Raw genomic sequence first — 5,805 nt, 5'->3', positions numbered from 1 at the left:
GTTTTGCTAGTGATGGCAATAGCACAAGTGCCAAAGATCTGAAGCCAGCACAAAGAGCAGAAGTTTCCCAGATTGACAGGTGGCTTCCTGAACGTGGCAGAGTCCTGCCCTAGGGACCAGTTCTGTAGTGCATCTTTGGGAGTCATTCTCAGAAGTTCAGCCTCAAATCTGTCCCTTCAGACATCGTAGTGATTCTATATGCTACTCAAATCCTATTATAAACCCTTCTCTCCTTAAAATAGGTAGAGTGTATTCTGTACGCTCCACTCTGTATTCTGTACTCCGTACCTGGGGTTTTAGGGTATACATGTTTTGGAGATTTTTAGTCCATGCTGCCAAATTGCCCTCCATTAAAGCAACCTGTAGTAGCAATTTTTTCTTCAACCATCTGAGTATGGGAGTGTCCATTTCATCCAGCCCAAGCCAACATTGAGCATTATCAATTTATGAGTTGCAAATGATATTCTATATTTTGATTCTCTTTTTCTCTTTACCATTAAGGTTGAACTCTATGTATTTTCAAAATTCTTTTTCTGTTCATTTCCTTTGTCCATTTTTCTACTGGACTTGTAAATAGATTTTTTTCTAAATCTTTATTAACAGAGGCACAATATGAGCAATAACTGAATTACATCCAAGTGGTTATTCATCCTATATTTCTAACCCATCTTGCTTCAGAATGGAAAATTCAATCAATAAAGAACTTTCCTTTTTAATTAAAAAAAAATCCAAGATGACAAAGTGAAAAAGAAAAGAAGCAAGTGGCCATAGAGTCAAGAGTGTGTAAATGTGAGGACAGAATTTAACACAGATATTCAAGATGTGATAAAAATTTATCACAAATAAATATTTTAACCTTTTTAGCTAGGCATATGCCCACTAATGGCATAAGAGATCATTTTTTTAAATTCAATTTTATTAAGATATATTCATATACCATACAATCATCCAAAGTGTATAATCAATTGTTCACAGTACCATTATATAGATGTGCATTCATTGCCACAATTAATTATTGAACATTTTCATTACTGCAAAAAATAAATAAATAAATAAGAATAAGAATAAAATTAAAGTAAAAAAGAAGACCCAAGACATCCCATTCCTCCATCTCTCCTTATTATTCATTTACTCTTGTGTAGAAGGTTTGGGAAGTTTTCCCCAACAATTTCTTTGAAAATTCTTTCTAGACCTTTACCCTTCTCTTCCCCTTCTGGGACACCAATGAGTCTTAAATTCGGACTTTTTATTTTATCTATAATATCCCTGAGATCCATTTTTATTTTTTCAATTTTTTTCCCCATTCTTTCTTTTGTTCTTTCATTTTCTGTTCTGTGGTCCTCGAAGAGGATGAGTTGTTGTTCAACTTCCTCTAATCTTGTATTATGAGTATCCAGAGTCTTTTTAATTTGGCCAACAGTTTCTTTTATTTCCATAAGATCTTCTGTTTTTTTTTTTTTAATTTACTCTTGCAATTTCTTCTTTATGCTCTTCTAGGGTCTTCTTTGTGTATTTTATATCCTGTACCATGCTCTTCTTCATGTCCTTTATATCCTGAGCCACGCTCTTGTTGCCTGTCTGTGATTCTTTGATTAATTGTGCCAAGTACTGTGTGTCTTCTGATCTTTTGATTTGGGTGTTTTGGTTTGGGTTCTCCATATCGTCTGGTTTTATCATACGCTTTAAGATTTTCTGTTGTTTTTGGCCTCTTGGCATTTGCTTTACTTGATCCCTAATTTGACAGTACTGCAGCTTGGTGGCATACACTTTCTCTAACTAACCAGCAGATGGCGTCTGTGAATCACCTATTTCCCTCAAGTCAGTTCTCCCCCACTTTGTCTTTGTGGTGTGTGGGGGTCTGATTCTCGTGGGTTCCAATTTGTGCACCAGGTTTGGGTGTGTTGCTGGTGCTGTCTGCCCTGAATGTGGGGCATGTGTCTGTGCAGTTAGGCAGGCAGGGCAGCTTTAATAATCAAACCTCCCAGGTGTTTCTGGAGATTTAAGGCTGTTGCAGGAGTCTAAACCTTCATTTCAGTCTTTCCGCCGATTGTCTCTGCCACTGACCCACAAGTCCTTGGTATTTGCGTAGGTTCCCTGGGATTTCCAAGCAGTTCCCCCTTCCCAGCTGTGCTCTTCCAGGACCTCTGCTGAGGGAGGGCTGCACCACATCACTAGTGTGCACCGGCCCACCAGGGAAGCCCTGGGTCACTGGGCCATGCAGGTGCACTCCCAGCCCACTTCAAAGATGGTTGAATGGGACGCGTTAACTTTCCTCTTTCCGCACAGCTCCGCCCTCCCAGCTCTGGGACAATCAGCCATGGGTGTATTAAAGGCTACTGTCCACGGCTGATATTGTGGCTTGTGTGTAGTGCTGCGGAAAAGATTCCCCGTCACACTGGGTTTCTTGGTGCAGCTCCGGTCTGTGGGTCTGGCCCCGGGTGGGACCGTCCCCAACCAGCTGGGGAGATGGCTGCTAGGAATGTGGGTTTTTTTCTCCTTTTGGCTCCCCTCTGCTCCTCTGCTCTCGAGACAATCAGCAGCGGGTGTAGGAAGGGGTACCCTCCACGCCAGACACCAAGGCTTTAGCCCAGCGCGCTCCCACTGTGCTTCACTGCATGGCTCTCCCCATCTTATCTGCAGCCACTGCTGGGCTTTTTTTTTTTTTAAGAACTAGTCCATCTCCAAACAGCCCACCATTTCCCCACACCTCAGCACAGCCACGGAACTTTCAGCCGACTCACTCATTCATTTCAGAATGCAGGTTCCTGGTTCACCAAATGTACGTTCCCTGTGGATTTAGCAGACCTTGTCTGGTGGTGCATTGCTGGCAGTGGTGCTCTGGGTCACTTTCTGGTTTTTATCTAGTATTTTTCATGGAGGTGTTTTTTTGCCCTGTCTCACCTAGCCGCCATCTTAGATTCAATCCTGTGGGTCTCATTTACTTTTTGTCCCCATTTCTCTACTTGTCTGTACATATACTGGATAAAGGGAGTGTAAGCCACAGAGTTTTCACAATCACATGGTCACATAATGTAAGCTATATAGTTATACAATTGTCTTCAAGAAGCAAGGCTACTGGGTTGCAGTTCAACAGTTTCAGGTATTTCCTTCTAGTTGTTCCAATACACTAAAAACTAGAAAAGGATGTCTATATAATGCATAAGAATAATCTCCAAAATGTCTTCTCGACTCCATTTGAAATCTCTCAGCCACTGAAACTTTGTTTTATTTCATTTCTCTTACCTCCTTTTGGTCAAGAAGACTTTCCCAACCCCCTCGATGCTGGGTCCAGGTTCATCCCCAGGAGTCATGTTCCACATTGCTAGGGAGATTTACATCCCTGGGAGTCAAGAGATCATAATTTTTAACTTACCCCTTTCACATTCCTCAGTGCAGTGAAGTAATAGGAAGTTCCAGGCTCTGAAGGTGGCTTGACTTCATTTGACTCTCAGCTTAGCCCTGTTTCAGTTGTGCAATCACAGCAAGCTGCTTAATTTTTCTAGGCTTCAGCTTCCTCATTTATACAGTAGTGGTCACATGATAGCTTTTACATAAACAGACATAGCATGAATAAAGTTCCTGGAACATAACAGATGCTCAATGAATGTTAATTGTGCCCCCTGTTCTTTCCTTCTTGACTGTAGCTTACTTCTATTTCCAATCATCAGCAGCATCTCAATAATAAGTCTTTTTGAAAAACAGATTTGTTTTTCTTTTTCTTCAACTTCCTTCATTAAAAAGAATCATTTGCCTGTCATTTATTCAGGTAATAATTAGAAAATTAACTCTTCTGTGGGATCATTATATTAACATTTTACAGCATCTTTACATTATCGTGTCACATTATTTTGGAGGAATTGATTTAAGAGGCTAAAGTACCCACATGACTGAAGGAGAGAATGACCTCTTAGCTTTAAATACAGGGGATCAGTGTGCCCTATTTGGAATTCCCACAGAGCCCAGTTAGTTGATTTTCTTACCAATACTGAGACAAAACTGTTTTTACCTACACATTAATTTCAGGTAATATACCTTTGCAAAACTAACTGAATCTGAAGGGGGGGGGGCATATTTTGTTAATGCAAATATTCAGAATATAAGGGAGCAATGAAGTCCTAAATTTGTTCTTAGCTGTACAACAATTTCAGCAATAAATTGTGTGCTTCAAGTTCCTACTTCAGCTCTATCTCCTACAATGGAATTTTCATCTGCTTTTGTTTAGTATCCCAACCACTTCAAGAAGCTTACAGAGGGCATTTTATATGCACCCAGGAGTATATAAAATGATAATTAACTATAATTATGTTTATTTTAAAAAGAATTTTAAGGTAATTTAATATCAGAAAGCTGACAAATATAATTCACCACTTTAATAGATTACCTGATTGTTAGAAATAGTAAGTTTAACAGAAGGGCTAGAAATCAAGGATATACTATTCAAAATAAAAGACACCAATTTTCACCTGGGTAAGACACACAAAACGGTAACATCCTATGTCAGCTAGGGTATAAGAAATGGATGACATTGGCTACAACTTTTCTTGTGGGTGACTTACAACATATATTAGGAGACTTATATCAAACAACCTTTGACACAGTAATTCCATTTCTGGGAATTTAAATTAAGGAAATAAAGGTGTGCACAAAGAATTTTGTTCAGGGATGCTGATAATGGCATTGTTTGTAATAAAAAGCTATAAGTAACAAAAATAATGTAGAGAAACTGTTGGATGCTTATTGAGCAGCCATTCTCTCCCTCTTCCTTACTAATAGGACCACAATTTGATTTAAGGGTGAGGCAGCCATGGGCTTCAGTGGGATGAGCTCTCTCTAGCCAATGTTAGTGAAATTGATTTCCATGGTGTGGTCTGGAATGAGCATATGACACATTTCTGACCAATGAGATATGAGACCAAATCTGCTGCTGGCAAAGTTTTCCTTGCTCTTAAAAAGGGCACCCGTCTGGGATCTTCTGGTTTCCTCTTGGCTGCACTGATGTGTCTGCATGCAATGCCTGAAACAGGACCATCTAAGAACCATGAGGGCATCCAGCCTAGGACAACAAGCCAATATGCTAAGTGTAGAAGAACAGGAAGATAAAAGAACATGGGCACTTGTGCTCTGGTTGAGATGCAGGATAAATCCACTCTAAAGCATGTCTACTTCAAGACTTCTTAATGTGAGAGATTTTAAAGTATCCTTATCATTAAAGCAAATTTTAACTGGGTTTTCTGTTATCTATAGCCAAAAGCATCCTAAGAGAAACAACAGTTACATAAATTACAGTGTAACCATGAAACTATGTTTCCCTTAAAATCTATGTTTCAAAAGCTATTTAATAATAGGTCTTCATGATATAGTGTTAAGAATAATATAAAGCTATTTTTGAAGTGTTAAGACATCTGTTGCAAAAACTCCTTGAGATTATTATCATCCCCATTTTATAGGTGAGGAAAACGAGACTGAGAGAGGGTAAGTGATTTGTTCAGGTTCAGCCCACTAGTAAACAGTAGAGTCATTCACTCTGGCAGAATGACCCCAATTCTTCACTCATAACCCCTGGGCATCACTGCCTCCAACTATACTGTGCTGCCTCTAAGAGTAGGTGCAGGAGGATCCCAATTGCCTTTTTTTGTGGACATGAAATATGGATAGATATGCATATGTTCGGTTTGCTAATGCTGCCATTAGGCAAAATACCAGAAATGGATTGGCTTTCATAAAGGGGCTTATTTGGTTGCAAAGTTACAGTCCTAAAGCCATAAAAGTGTCCAAACTAAGGCATCAACAAAGGTTACCTTCACT

Source organism: Choloepus didactylus, chromosome 7 (assembly GCF_015220235.1).
Source record: "Choloepus didactylus isolate mChoDid1 chromosome 7, mChoDid1.pri, whole genome shotgun sequence".
In the NCBI taxonomy this organism is placed as follows: domain Eukaryota; kingdom Metazoa; phylum Chordata; class Mammalia; order Pilosa; family Megalonychidae; genus Choloepus; species Choloepus didactylus.
Note: the sequence above shows the minus strand (reverse complement) of the source record.